At 41.4% G+C, this 15,801-nt stretch overlaps 1 protein-coding gene and 1 long non-coding RNA gene across 12 annotated transcripts in view; one reads left to right on the top strand and one right to left on the bottom strand.

The window, feature by feature from the left end:
- The first annotated feature begins 242 nt into the window (after positions 1 to 242).
- Positions 243 to 15,801, top strand: part of BBS9 (Bardet-Biedl syndrome 9) — a 492,396-nt gene continuing 476,837 nt past the window's right edge. For 5 of the 11 annotated variants that reach the window (XR_012512240.1, XM_074379849.1, XM_003930731.4 and 2 more), the window contains exon 1: positions 13,769 to 14,247. The gene's annotated coding sequence lies outside the window, so the exon portion shown is untranslated. The other 6 variants (XM_074379843.1, XM_003930728.4, XM_074379845.1 and 3 more) reach the window with 5 other exon arrangements.
- LOC120360913 (uncharacterized) lies at positions 398 to 13,432 on the bottom strand. Its single transcript, XR_005577299.2, has 4 exons — positions 13,306 to 13,432; positions 12,690 to 12,789; positions 11,092 to 11,209; positions 398 to 7,756 (listed from the first exon to the last, which is right to left on the bottom strand). It is a non-coding gene; the product is annotated as an uncharacterized LOC120360913 (long non-coding RNA).

The raw sequence follows: 15,801 nt of genomic DNA, 5'->3' as shown, positions 1-15,801 counted from the left end.
CTCCGAGTCTCTGGCCCAGCAGCCAAGCCCGCTGCTGCCGGTGGGCTGCGGGCGCCGTTCAGCTGGAGCTGAAGCGGGGCGGAGCGCTGGTTGGGAGCCTTGGTGAGCTTCCTGGAGCCTCCGGGTTCCCGCCCGGTCACACCCACCTCCCGGGGCCCAGACTGCCCCTTTGAGGTCCTCGCCCCCTGGAGGCAAGGGGTCCTGTGCAAGTCATGTTTGTATGTCCCCAGTGACCAGACACACGGAAGCTGCTTATTACTTAGTAATCGAATTCAGCCATCTTTGGAAGAAAGCAATACTCTGCATATAAATTCTCCAGTTTTCCAGAGCAGGTGACCAATGCTTAAAACAGTCAAGGCTGGGCGTGGTGGTTGATGCTGTAATCTCAGGACTTTGGGAGGCCCAGGTGGGTGGATCTCTTAGAAGGCCAGCCTGGCCAACATGGCAAAACCCCATCGCTACGCAAAAATATGGAAATTATCTGGGCGTGGTGGCACATGCCTGTAGTCCCAGATACGAAGGATGCTCAAGTGGGAGGTGTTGTTTCTATCCTTGTTTTGCTGTCAGGTAGGAGGCCCAGAGAGCTAAAGCACCATGCTCAAAGATGCAGTAGTGTAGAGCTAGGATTTAGCAGCGTTAGGTGCTTCACTAGGCTTAATTTCAAAACTGCATGTGATATTCTTTTAGTTTTTTTTAAAAAATGGTGAAAAACCCCACAGAGAAAGTAAAAATAACAACATACAAAAATATTTGCCTCACATGTGGTATTCTATGTTGTCAATAGTAAAGATATATGAAGAGCTTTTTCAAATTTATTAAAGAAAATCCAAATAGACACCAAAGGGTTATGAACAGATATACATAGTTAAACTGATATTTCCCAAAACCTGTAAATCAGGCTTTCATCTGGGATGGAAGTCATGCATGAACCAATTAGACAATTCATTGAAATTTTCTGGGCCAATAAGTGACCTTTAAATGCTTTACAAAACATGTCTTGGCAAACTGTCCAGAAGTCATTTGACCATATATGTGAGGATTTATTTTTGAGCTCTCTATTTTACCAATTAATCTTCTTGCCAGTACCATATTTTTTTAAATTATTGTAGCTTTGTAGTCAGTTTGGAAATCAGGAAGTGTGATGCTTCCAGCTTTGTTCTTTTTCATGATCATTTTGGCTATTTGAAGTCCCTTTAGATTCCATGTGACTTTTAGAATAAGCTTTTCTATTTCTGCAAAAATGTCATTCAGGTTTTGACAGGGATTGCACTGAATCTATTGATCACTGAGTAGTATTGACATGTTAACAATATTAAGTTTTCCAATCCAAGAACATAGGATGTGTCTTCATTTATTTATGTCTTCTTTATTTTCTTTCAGCAATGTTGTGTAGATTCCATTGTACAAGTCTTTTACTTTCTTAAGTTCATTTCTAAGAGTTTTAAAAATTCTATTGTAGTTGAAATTGTTTTTGTAAATTCTTTTTCAGATTATTAGTTGTTAGCATGTAGAACCACAATTGATTTTTGTGTGTTGATTTTGTATCCTGTAACTTTGCAGAATTTATCAGTTCTTACAGGTTTTTTTTTTTTTTTGGTATGTGGACTCTGTAGGGTTTTCTACATTTGAGATCATATCATCTGCAAACAGACATAATTTAATTCTGCCTTTCCAATTTAGATGCCTTCTATTTCTTTCTTTCTTTCTTTTTTTTTTAATTTGAGACAGGGTCTTGCTCTGTCACCCAGGCTGGAGTGCAGTGGGGTAGTCATGGCTCACTGCAGCATTGACCTCCTGGGTTTAAGTGATTCTTCCACCTCAGCCTCCTGAATAGCTGAAAAGCTGGGACCACAGGCACATGCCACCATGCCCAGCTAATTTTTGTATTTTTTGTAAAGACAGAGTTTCACCATGATGCTTTCTGTTTCTTTATCTTGCTTGTTATCTGGCAACAACTTCCAGTACTATGTTAAATAGAAGTGGCAAAAGTGAACATCCTTTCCTTGTTCCTCATTAGAGATGAAAAGCTTTAAGTCTTTCACCATTGAGTATAATGTTTGGTGTGGGTTTTTCATATATGGCTCTGATTTTATTGAGGTAGTTTCCCTCTATTCCTGGTTTGTTGAATGTTTTTAGCATGAAAGGGTGTTGAATTTTGTCCGTCGCTGTTTCTGCATCACTTAAGGTGATTATGTGTTTTTTCTCCTTAATTCTATTAATGGGATATATCAAGTTTATTGATTTTCATGTGCTGAACCATTCTTACACTCCAGGAATAAATTTCATTTGGTTATGGTGTACAATCCTATTAATAGGGTATTAAATTCATTTTGCTAGTATTTTGTTGAGAATTTTTGCAATGTTGATATTGGGTTGTAGTTTTTTTTAGCTGGTAGTGTCTTTGACTTTGGTATCAGGTTACTGCTGGCTTCAGAATGAGTTAGCAAGTTTTCCCTTCTCTTCAACTTTTTAGAAATGATTGAAAAGGATTGTTGTTAGTTCTTTAAGTGTTTGGTAAAATTCACCAGTGAAGATATCAGAGCTAGTGCTTTTCTTTGTTGGGAGATTTTTTGATTACTGATTCAATCCTACTAGTTATAAAACTAATCATATTTTTTATTTCTCCATGATTTAGTCTTGGTAGTTTTGGTGTTTTTCATTTCTATTTTGTCTAGGTTTTTCATTTCATCTAGATTATCTTCTTTTTCTTTTATTTTTTCATCTAGGTTATATAATTTTTAGAATTATTGGATACAACGAGTTCTAAATTTCTCTTCAAAGAATCAGTACGTTGTTATGTTCAGTTATTTGTTCTTCATTTTAAAGTTCAACTTCCTTGTAGTTCCAGTAAACAACCTTTTTCATCGGTTCTAATCAGTAGCTCACATCTGTTCCCCTGACCCCCAGCTGCATCCTGACTCATTCTGGTCACCTGCTCTGGTCACCTTCTTTGACCTAGGTCACCCCTGGCTACCTGCTCTGACCTGCTGGTAACTGTCCTTCCTGCAAAACCACCCATCCTGCCACTCTGGCTCAGACCCCAATAGCCAATCGGGATTAGTCTAGCTTGTGCAGTCTAGCCAATAGGGGAATGACACAGCAGTAGAGGCGACCCTGGTCAGACATAAATACCCCTTTTCCCCACTTGTCCAAATGTGTGGTCACCATTGTTCCATCCATGGGCCACACCCTTCTATAGAAGAAAACTGCCTTGCTAAGAGGATTTATCTTTGAGTGTTATTTTTTTTTTTGCAGCATTGAAATTTTACTTACAACCATTCTGGGGGCTTTTCTGGGATTCACTGTTCTCCTCTGGGTGGTCTCGGACCCTCTCTTGTAAGGAGACGTGTCCTGCTGCTTCATATTACAGCAGCCTCTTGGGCAAGGGATGGAGACCTACCCGATGTGATGAACAAGCCCAGCCTCTCAGCAACATGGAAAAAAGAAGGTCTACAAAGCTGCAGCAACTAAGCAATTCTGTGTACGGACCAAGAAAAAGATGCTGAGGGAGCTGCTCAAGTATTTTCTTGGTGGTAGGGACCAAGGTAAAAAAAAAAAAGCCGTGGGAGGGGCAGAAAACTATTCCTTGGTCGGAGTATATCAAGGCAAGAAAAGCTGCAGGGGGGAGGTGAAGTATTCTTGGTTGGGGTGGCTTGGAGGTTAAAAAGAGGTGAGACATCTCCACTGGGGGGGACTGAACCTCACACAAACCTCTAATAGTAGGAGAGGCAAGAAATTTCCAATAGGGGAAACTGGACCTCACCCCAAGACTAGGAAGATGGGGAATACCCCAACCAAGACAGGGAGCAAGAAGGACAAAGATGGTAACAAGGATATTCCCCTCGATACCCCCCTAGGTCTCATGTTAAAATACTGGAAGGATAGTGAAAGAACTAAATATAAGAAAAAGCAAGAGATGATAAAATACTGCTGTTTTATTTGGACTCAAGGACCCATCCTCAAACCCTCAATCATCCGGCCAACGCTTGGGTCGAATGAAGATGTAAGCTTCTAATCCAGTATGTTAATAATAGAAGTCCAGTGTCTCAAGAAGAACTGGACCATGCTCTTTGTTGGAGGCAGAGACTTGTCCTCTTTTTTTCCCGTAAAAACAAATAGGGAAGAATCCAATCTGGCACCTCAGAATGAAAAGTCCGAGAAGCCAGTTCCCGTGTCTGAAGAGTCCAGTGCATGGGATCCCCTAGGGTATCTTCCCCCACTCAGCGTCCCCAATCCTCCTCCTTAAGCAGCTGCTGCCACTTCAGATCCCATTTGGAATTCCTCCCCTGCTCATGTTATCCCTCTTCCTTATAACCCTGACTCTTGGGAATTACTATCCCACAAGCCTGTTCCGTCCCAACCTAAACACCCCTCTAACAGGACTCCAGCATGAGGCAGAACAATGTAAAAAAGATATTCAGAATCTCCCACTTCCCTCCACACCTAAAGAGTCAGCCCCGACTCTCTTCCCTTTGAAAGAGGTACCACCAGGTTGGGGGGCAGTGGGCATTGGCTTTGTAAATGCTCCGTTAACCAGTTCAGAAGTCCGGAATTTAAAAAAGGAGCTTAAGCCATTACTAGATGACCCTTACAGAGTGGCAGATCAAATTGACCAATTCTTAGGACCTGAGTTATACACTTGGATTGAGTTCATGTCCATCTTGGGCAACCTCTTTTCAGGGGAAGAAAGGAGTATGATTCGTAAGGCTGCTATGGCAGTTTGGGAGCTGACTTTAAAATTCTTTTGTAATTTGTTATTTGCTGATTTCTCTTTGTGCTCTTTCTGTTGTACCCTCCTGCCTATGAACCCCTCTGTTTTTCATTTTATTCTTCTGCCCCCCCCACCCCCCGCCTCCAAGATAACAGAGATTCATTCTTGAAGCCAGCCAAGCAGCGTTGGTGTTGGCCCAATTGTGCTGGGGCAGCTGAACTTGGTCCTTAGTCTGTGCTACTGGACAGGTTTTAAACCTTTCAGAATGGAACAACTAAAAAAAGAGTAGACTTCCTCCTGCTTGTATTGACCACCCTTCACAGTGTAAACTTGACACCGTTGTTTTGCTGCTAAGGTGTATTTTTACTAGCTCTTATCTTACTAATGACCTTTCAACACTGGGGAGATGGGGAAAGGAAAACAGTAGTAGAAGGGAAAGATCACATTCTAATATGTGTCTAGATTAGAGAGTACATTGCAAAATCTTTCTTTTTTTTCCTACCCAAAATACTAGTCTTCAAGGAACTCTCGTGATGAAGTGAGCCTGCCAATGTGCATGTTGACAGTCTTCTGCAGCGCGGCAGAAACATCAGATGCCCCTTGGTCATGTACTAAAACCAGCTGTTAAAATTACTTCAAGGGCCAGGCATGGTGGCTTGTGGCTGTAGTCCTAGGTATTTGCAGAGCTTAGGTGGGAGGATTGTGTGACCCCAGGAGGTGGAGGCTATGGTGAGCTATGATTGTGTCACTGCACTCCAGCCTGGGTGACAGAGTACGCCCCTGTCTCAAAAAAAGAAAAACTATTTCTAACCATCAATAGTTGGTAACCAGTAGGATCAGAGGTAAAATTGGCAGACAATGTGCTTTATTTTAGGCTTGCAGGTATGAAAGACTGAGGGAGGAAGGGCAGATACCAAACTTAATTGGTATTCTGGGGCAAATGTTTGGCAACTCATTTGACATTTCTCCTTCTGTTCCTTACTACCAGCTTTGATTTTGTTCAGGAATCCTAAAGGAGGCTGGTTAGAGAGTGGAGGCCCCTTCACTCCTCTCTGGAGGTGAATCTTGACTTGTCTTAAGCCAGTCATAGTAATTCTGTTCCCCTTTCCACTGATTGTTTTAAGCAATGGACCTGTGATGCAATTTTAGCCAATGAGGTCTGAGGAGAGGTCTAATAAGGTGGCTTTTAGGGTAGGGTTGTCTTTGCTCTTAATAAATGATGCTTGGGAGTGTCAAAGATCCCCTTTCTGCCTCTGATGTTGTTGCCTGCATGTGGTAGCTGAATCTGTGGCAGCCATGATGAAAACGTGAGGGGCAGTAGCCAACCCCAAGAGGATGGCAGAGGACAGAAGGAGACCCCTGGGTCCTTGGGGATGTGATAGAGACATTTGATGAACCAGTCTTGGTGCTGCTGCCCTTCCATACTTCTTATTCTAGGAGATAGTATATTCTTAATTATTGAAGTGATTTTGGTTGTGTCTTCTATTACTCATAGATTGATGTGATTCCTTACATTTATATCGTGCTGTGCAGATCTCCCCCTGCCCCCATATATTGCCTGGTTGATTCTCACAGATACCTTATGGGGCCATGCAAGACAAAGAAAGATAAGGAAATTGAGGCTCAGAAGGAGGGTGTGGCACTACAACCAAATGTTCTGATTTCTAGTCCAGAGTTTTTCATCAAACCTCTTGAATTTAGATGCGATGGCAATAGTGGGAATAGTGGGAGTGGGAGAATCTCTTGGAAACCCTTGAAGAATCTCTTGGTAAAGAAGAGGAGAGGAAGCTGCTGGAAGCAAATTTCTCTGATGTTCCATTGGCCTCAAATCAGCTCAGATGGATTTTGGGGGGATTTTTTTCTATTTATTTATTTATTTAATCATTAAAAAAAATACAGATGGGGCCTTGCTATGTTGATGGGGGTGAGGAGGTGTTTTTACTTGGCTGGTCCCTCTCCTCTCCCCTGCCCTCTCCTTCCTTTCTTTTCTATTCCTTTTTTTTTTTTTTTTTTGAGACTCTGTCTGTCACCCAGGCTGGAGTGCTGTGGCATGATCTCCGGTCACTGCAACCTCCACCTCCCAGGTTCAAGTGATTCTCGTGCTTCAGCCTTTCAAGTAGCTAGAACACCACCCTGGGCTAATTTTTGTATTTTTAGCAAAGATGGGTGTTTCAGCATGTTGGCCAGGCTGGTCTCGAACTCCTGACCTCAAGTGATCTAAGGCTGGTTACTTCTTTAGCCCTCCTCAGTGTGTGCCAAGTGAAAGTTAACAACTGGCGTAGCTTAGCCTCCAGAGTTTACTGCTCTCAAAACCACAGGAGTTTTCCGATTCACAAAACTGCCTTTATTTCAGGCTCAATGAAAGGTGGAAATTTTTTTTTTAGGGCCCAGCCTTATTGGATTATGTTAGATTTTTGCCATTAACACTTGAACTTCCTGTATCTTTTGAGGTGGATTTGATAGAACCTGGTTTACGGACTTTGATTGAGACAAGTCCTTTTTCAGATCCCCTTCTCCCCACTCCTCCATGCTGCTTCCCACGCCCACCTTGGCCTTGAAGCAGGAGTGGCGGGGAATAAACCTCTTGCACACCGAACTGAGGAAGGAAGTGGCTTTTTATTCAGCCAGGAGCTGTGGGAGGTTACAGCCTCATTCACCAAGCTCCCTGAGAAACAGCTTCTTTCCCCTTTTATAGGTTTACAGTGCTAAAGGGGACACTGAGGCGGAACTATGTCACTGTTCATTTGCTGGACATCAGACCTTACAATCTTTTAGCTTCATTGATTTGCTAATTCATATGCGGCATGAGCAGGGACCATCAGGGGAGGGGGCTTACAGAGACAAGACAAAAGCAACAAGCTGTTGCCATCCTTGTGGCCTAGACTACCTTTCAAGTTTACTTACAGCTCCAAAGTACTTTAGCTCACAGTCATGAGGCTTGAGGGAACTCAAGTTCCAGCTGCCGGGATTGGTGATTCCCTGCTTAGGGCTGGTTTCAGTGTTTTCTCCATGAGCAGGTGTCAGCTGAGTTTTGTCCAGTTCTTTCTGCCAAAACAGGGCAGCACTGAGTTTAGTGCCTTATGTTTTCTGCATTCTCCCGCCCTGAGTGTACAGAAATGCTCTTTACACCATGCCACCATTGCTGGGGAGTGTGGGAGGGGTGGTGCTGGCAATTCAAGACTTTTTCTTCTTCTTCTGTGCCTCTTTCAGCAATATTAAGTTAAAACCAAGTACTGGCTGGGTGCAGTGGTTCATGCCTGTAATCCCAGCACTTTAGGAGGCCGAGACGGGAGGATCACTTGAGTTCAGGAGTTTGAGACCAGGCTGGCCAACATGGTGAAATCTTGTATCTACTAAAAATACAAAAAAATTAGCAGGGCATGGTGGCAAATGCTTGTAATCCCAGCTACTCAGGAGGCTGAGGCAGGAGAATTGCTTCAACCTGGGAGACGGATGTAGCAGTGAGCCTAGATTGCATCACTACACTCCAGCCTGGGTGACAGAGTGAGGCCCTGTCTCAAAAACAAAACAAAACAAAAACAAAACCAGGTACTGTGAGTGATCACCTGATTTTGCTGCTAGTGAAGGTGCATTTTTCTCTGTAGGGAGTTTTAAATTGCTGTCCTTGTTGGGGGATGCTCGGTAAAGGCTTCTGTTCTGCCATCTTGCTCCACCTCTCATCTGAGTTTATATAATTTACTATCTCATGATTAAAAATCATTTTTGTTCTAAGTATATTTTTAAAATATACTTAAAATTTTATGAACTTTAAGAAACCAAAAATACTATTGATTGTATTTTTACAATTAATACAAATACAATTAGTATTTTTACAAAATACTATTAATTGTAAAAATACAATATATTTTGTATTAATCTATTAATAAAAAATGAATTTAGAAAAAATACTTTTGTATAATCTTGAATAGTAAATTTTAGTCCTATAAGATAATTGGCTTTTATAAAAAATGAAAAATGGCAGGACAAAGACTTGGGGGTTAAAAAATGAAAAAAAAAAATCTAAACAAGTCAAAGAGCATTTATGAAAAATAGGCCTATGAGAAAAGTTTTATAAATAATCAGTTTGGCTGGTATTAAAAATAAATAGTTTAGAAGTGGTTTTCTAAAATTTAAACATTGGTGTTGGAGGTGTACTGATACAGGACCAGAGTCTCGTCTTCTAAATTTAAAACAAGATTTTCTTGAAGTATTGATCTGCTCCTAATAAAATTATAAGAAGCTTTCATTTTGAACTCTAAAATTGATTTCTTTAACAGCTGTCTTCTAAACTGTAGGCAGTTTCTATTTTCACTGAGATGTATTTAATTTCCCCAGTTTCACATTTAAAAATGCTGTCTTCGGCCGGGCGCGGTGGCTCAAGCCTGTAATCCCAGCACTTTGGGAGGCCGAGGCGGGTGGATCACAAGCTCGAGAGATCGAGACCAACCTGGTCAACAGGGTGAAACCCCGTCTCTACTAAAAATACAAAAAATTAGCTGGGCATGGTGGCACGTGCCTGTAATCCCAGCTACTCAGGAGGCTGAGGCAGGAGAATTGCCTGAACCCAGGAGGCGGAGGTTGCGGTGAGCCGAGATTGCACCATTGCACTCCAGCCTGGGTAACAAGAGCGAAACTCCGTCTCAAAAAAAAAAAAAAAAAAAAAAAAATCCTAAAAATGCTGTCTTCTTCATTTAAAATAGCAATTTCATTGCTTTTTTTTTTTTTTTTTTTTTTGAGACAGGGTTTCACTTTGTTGTCCATGCTGGAGTGTAGTTGGATGATCATGTCTCATTGCAGCCTCAACCTACTGGGCTAAAGCAATCCTCCAATCTCAGCCCCTTAGTAGCTGAGATTAAAGGCACATGGAACCACACCAGCTAGTTTTTGTATTTTTTGTAGAGACAGGATTTTGCCATGTTGTCCAGGCTGGTCGCTAACTTCTGGGGTCAAGTGATCCTCCCATTTTGGCCTCTCAAAGTGCTTGGATTACAGACACTGCACCAGTCTGATAATATCATTTCTTGAGGTAGAGTTTTACTTTTGAAATTTCTCAGATTCATATCTCAGCGGTTCTAATATGCTATGTTTGCTATTTGATTTGTAAGTCAGTTTCTCCTCTTTAGAAAGCCTGGGATGGTAACTCTCTCCTTCAATTTTTTCATCAGTTGCTATACCGAGTACCAGCTCAGCTGGGAGACCCTCACCCAGGCGGCGCTGAAGGCAAATGAGAGACGATTCTCAGATAGAACAACAACATGGATCTATTGAGAGCCTCAGGAGCTTACAACATTCCAGGTTGAAGGCCCCGAACAGATGCTCATCCACGTAGTTCTTCTTACGTAACAGGTGACCATTATTAGTAAACAGGTGTTCCATATTCACTCATAACTCAAAAAAATTCCACGTAGGTAACTGTTACTGCTTACTACTAATTACAAAGTAAAAGGTATTCTCCACAAGGGAGCCATGGGGGCAGGGCAAATGTTTCTCAGCATTGCTGTAAATTTTTTTGTTCCAACTGCTGGCACAGCCTGACACTGAAATGTTTATCCTGAAGGCCTAGAAATCAATGCTCTTTTTCAATGTAACTTGATTCTGTACTGTTGGCTTTTCTTGATACATCTGAATTATTATAATCATGACCTGGGACACATCTTCCTGTATCTGATTAAATTCAAATACCTTTTTCATCAGATTAGACTTCCAGGTTATCTAAATGAGCTCCCCAAAGGAGAAACAATCACACTGCCGAAAGTTTTTCTTTAGTTTTTGGTACCTGGCTTAAGAATGATTATAAATTTTATCAACATAATTTCCTGTGCTTATTTTTTTGTTAGATTTTTTTTTTAAGCCGAGGTTTAAAATGGTTAAGATAATTTTAACATAATTGTCTTTTTAAGCCTTTTTGATTATCACTCTGGTTATAGGAACAACTTATTTGACAAGTAGCTTGTGATTCTGTATTGATAAAGTGTTTTGAGCCTTTTAAAAAACTTCTTCAAAATCACATTCCAATTTAAGTTTTTTAAATATAGATAAACTTTGGCATTTTCCAGTTGGACTCCTGGAAAGCATTAAAAGATATCTTTCTTATCTTGGAGAGGTTATGTGGTAAATTTTATAAGAAACATTGTCAAACAATAACTGATAATTGATTTTCTTTTATTTGCATTTATGGGAATGTTGATATGAATGTTTGAAAAATTATATAAGTTTATATAAGTCTGCTGAGAATGACGGCTCATGCCTATAAATCCCAACACTTTTGGAGGTTGAAGTCAGAGGACTGCTTATAGCCAGGAATTTGTGACCAGCGTGGGCAACAAAGCAAGACCCTATCTCTAGCTGGGGAAAAAGAATCCAAGCATGGTGTTACATACCTGTAGTTCCAGCTACTTGAGAGTCTGAGGCAGAAGAATTGCTTGAGCCCAGAAGTTTCAGGCTGCAGTGAGCTATGAACGTGCCACTGCACTCTAGCCTGAGCAATAGAGACTCCATCTTAAAAAAAAAAATTCATACAAATCTATTATATTACCAGTCTTACTTATGGTTGTAATCTTAAGATACTGTATGCAATAGCAATAAATAAATGTTCTCAATTGTTAACTTCATCAGATTTTTAACCATGGCTATTTTAAGATTTTGTCATTCATGGTTATTGTTTTGAATTTTTTTTTAAGAAACAGATTCATGTAAAATATGAATATTCTAACAAGTACTCTTGTTGTTGTTGTTGGGTTTTTTTTTTTTTTTTTTTTTTTTGAGACAGAGTCTTGCTCTGTTGCTCAGGTTAGAGTGCAGTGGTGCAATCCTGAATCACTGCGACCTCTGCCTCCCAAGTTCCAGTGATTCTCATGCCTCAGCCTTCTGAGTAGCTGGGACTACAGGAATGCACTATCACTATGGATTTATTTTTATTTTTTATTTTTTAGGAGAGATGGGGTTTTGCTATGTTGGCCAGGCTGGTCTTGAACTCCTGGACTCAAATGATCCTCTTGCCTTGGCCTCCCAAACTGCTGAGATTACAGGCATAAGCCATTGTGCCCAACTCTAAAAAGTACTCTTAAATACAGGTTTCTGATAACTTTAAGATCAATGTACAAAATAACAATTTCCAGAACTGTAATAAAAAAAATAGGTTCGCCGGGCGCGGTGGCTCAAGCCTGTAATCCCAGCACTTTGGGAGGCCGAGGCGGGTGGATCACAAGGTCGAGAGATCGAGACCAACCTGGTCAACATGGTGAAACCCCGTCTCTACTAAAAATACAAAAAATTAGCTGGGCATGGTGGCGCGTGCCTGTAATCCCAGCTACTGAGGAGGCTGAGGCAGGAGAATTGCCTGAACCCAGGAGGCGGAGGTTGCGGTGAGCCGAGATCGTGCCATTGCACTCCAGCCTGGGTAACAAGAGCAAAACTCCGTCTCAAAAAAAAAAAAAATAGGTTCATGAAACTATTAATCAAGATCAGGCAGAACAAAAATTAATTACATGAGTTTAAATAAATAATGAAGACAATGTTTTTATTCTACTTGAAATGTTGTAGGTTCGTTAAACTCAAATGTTTTCCAGATTTAAGAAAATCTTGTCTCTTAAGTGATTTATAATTTACAGCAATTTGATTAAGTATACTTGCATAAAGAAAGATAAAAACTTTCTCTTGATTCCTCCATAATTAGAAAACCATTTGTGAGTCTTCTTATGGTCATAAGGTCACTTCAGTAAGTCTAATAAAAATCTGCTCTCTCTGTATAGCAGAATGCAATTAGAAACTAGTTTTATTACCAAGGCTTTGACTGGAAGGTCATTTTGAAACTACTGAGGCTGGCTCAGGCCAGCAATCCCAGCAGGTTGGGTGACTGAAGTGGGTGGATCGTTTGAGCCCAGGAGTTCGAGAGCAACCCGGATATGGTGAAACTCCCTCTACAAAAAATACAAAAATTAGCCGGGCGTGGTGGTCTGTGCCTGTAGTCCCAGCTTACCAGTAAGGTTGAGGTGGAAGAATCGTTTGAGCCGGGGAAACTGAGGCTTCAGTTCTTCTGTGAGCGGTGATCGTGCCACTGCATTCCAGTCTGGGCGACCCTGTCAGCGAGACCCTGTCTCAGTAAAAACAAGCAAACAAAACCAAAAACTAGAATGATATTCACTACTGGGAATGTGGATTTGTGGTGAAATACAGGAAATTTAAAGCCTACGCTAGATTCATTGAAAAAAGCAAAAAACAAAAAACAAACAAACAAAAAAACCCTTCAAGGTTGGCTATATTGAATTTGAATGCAAAGATTTAAAAAAAAGGCAAAACACAAAAAACAAAAGACAAGACATAGATCCAACCCCATATACCAGGAAATACACTCTAAGGTATTTACGAAAAATATATTTAACACGTGTGTATCAGGACGCAGGTACGAGTAACTTCAAAGCAGCACTGTTTCCAATAGTGAAAAAAAAAAAAAAAGGAAAAACTGGAAACTTCAAAAGCTCCATCATCTCGATGATCTTGGTCTTCCGCGCCCAGTCTTCAATGTGAATAAGGTACTGGACCAGCACTACCCCCGCCACCAGGGCGCACAAGCTGGCGCTCGCTACACCACCTACCCTCGCCACGGCCGCACGGTCCACGGACTGGGCCCTCACGCGCGTCCCAGCAGGAAGAAAACAGACGACTCGGGGCGATAGCGACTCTAAGAAGCGCGGGATCTTAGAGCACCAAGGACAAGCCCGCGACGCCCCGCCCCTACTAGGCCCCACCCACACGCGCCGAGGGGAGGGGGCGGGCTCGCGGCCGGAGGGGCGTGGCATGCACCCGAAGCCCAGCCGGGAGGCGGGCCTTCCTTGAAGAACTGCTGCTAGGACGGGCCAGAGGATTGCAGTAATTACCCTTCTCTGCTAATGAGGACTAGTTCGTGGTTCACTCGAGCCCCGCCCCAGTAGAAATCTGATTCCAACCGCGGCCCGCTCAGAAGTCGGTCTCCGCCTTCGCGCCTCAGCCGCTCTGGACTCCAACCCCCAGAAGACGGCGCGGCGCGGCGTGACCTGCGCAGTGGCATCCGTTGTAAGTGCTATGACAACCGGGCGAAGATGGCTCAGAGTTAGGCTGAGGAGGGGAGGTGTCCCTTCCGCTGCGGCCGTCGGGTTTCTGCTGCATCCCACTCACCGCCTCCTCCATCCTTTCCTCCTCTGTGTGAGCAGAAGGACTTGCAGTTGTTCTTGTCTGCTTAGTGTCTTCCAAGGGATAGATGCCGTTTCCTCTGCTGCTCTCTGGGGGTGACGGGGGGCGCAGGGGAGCTTTTTGGGGGAATTGCTCCAACTCTGTGGAGCTAGTGGTGCTGCCTGGTGGAGCTCTCTCTTTGCCCGGGACGTGGAACAAGTTCGAACGCCAGAACGAGAGGGAACAGTAAAGCCAAAGGTTGCTTTTCTCTGCACTCTCCGTTCTTGCTCCCTCTGCTCACTGGGACCTTGTCAGGCGTTGGCAAAGGGAAATTTGCGGAACTAAGGTTCACAGAAAGGTGGGGCAGAGCTCATCTGACGTGGCATCAGGTAAGATCGTTTGTCTGGTGTTAAACTTCGGGCACGTGAATGCCATTTCCATGTTTTGTGAACCAGATCCTCCAATCAATATAATGGTTTGGGGGCTGTAAGGTGATTGATTTCTTAGGAAGATGTTTGCATTCAAATAAACAAACACTAGGAGCACAAAGTGTGTGAGATTCTGTGAACATCTTTGAGAAAAGGGGGATGAGAATTTTTGAGGAGTTCATTGAGGAGTGTCACGTGGAGCATCAGCATCCTCCTGAGACACTTCAACAGGTTTGTGAGGAAATGGTCAAAGCAGTTCCCAGCCTACAACTGAAGTAGGATGCATGTACTAATACTCCCTAATCCTTTTCGTAATAGGATTATTGTTTCTCCTCTTTTTACTTGGAGACCACAGCAGTTTAGATAAACTGTACTTATTTTATCAGAACCTCCTGCCAGTCAAATCCTGCATTTGACTTCAATTTCCTGGAAAAATGTATATATTTTTTGGTATCTCACTTTTACTTTAAAAATGAAGCTGTATCTTATAGGTATACACATCTTACACGTACTCATTGATAAACAACTTGAAAGATGCTGAAGGATAAGTTATGAGTCTTAAGTTGGCCAGCATATAGGGAGAGAAAGATTTTCTAACTTAGCATTTTCTAAAGAAAATAATTGCTGAGATTTTTTTTTCGTGAAAAAACTGAAGAATTAAAAAAAGAAACTTTAGGAAACCCAGAAGTTTTTAAAGAATAATTTTAAAAACCTTTATTTATTAAAAGAGCCACCTCTTAAATGAAACCTAAATCTCAGTAAACTTGTTTTGTGAAATAACATGCATATACATAAGTATTCAAGAAAGGGTCAAATGAAAAGTATAGAAGAGAATTTCTAGAGTTTAGGGGGTAAGGAGATTATCTCCCATTTATTATTCTAATAAGGTATTAGAAACTAATCTGTTGTGCCTATTTATAGGAATGCACCTGTTAAAATCTTCAAATTATTGTTTTCTAATAATCTTTTAACAAATTTAATCAAATGTATTAAATGTATTTAATCAAATGTATTCACTACAATTTGAACTTGTAATGATTAGAACTAGTGTTAATAGAGCTATTGCTTTATAGTCTACGTGGAGGAGGGTGTGCATAGGATGTTTGTTTAGGGTTCTGGAGTAGACAGTCTAGGACAGGTACTGAACATCACTTAACTACTGAGACCACTGGGGCAGGTTGCTTAATCTCTCTGTATACCTGAATAATAGTATCTACAATTTACTTTGTTGTTTTGTTATGAAGATTAAGATAGAATGCTTGGAAAGCATTTAGAATCCTGATTGGGCTTTAGTAAATGATTAGTAGATATTTTTCTTTAAGGCGAAGTCATTAAAAACCTGATTTTGGGTTTTTATTTTCTAAGTACTTAAAGAAAAATCAGTGAGAAACTGGAAATCAACACTGAATGAAAAGGGGATAAAATGCAAACCTTGGTTTCTTATTTTTATTCAAGACAGATTAAAAAAATCAATGTATATGTATTTTATTTTTTGTTCTTTAGAACACTTTTTGT

The sequence above is a fragment of the Saimiri boliviensis genome, chromosome 10, assembly GCF_048565385.1.
Source record: "Saimiri boliviensis isolate mSaiBol1 chromosome 10, mSaiBol1.pri, whole genome shotgun sequence".
NCBI classification, from domain to species: Eukaryota; Metazoa; Chordata; class Mammalia; order Primates; family Cebidae; genus Saimiri; species Saimiri boliviensis.
Note: the sequence above shows the minus strand (reverse complement) of the source record. Positions and strands in the feature narration are given on the sequence as shown.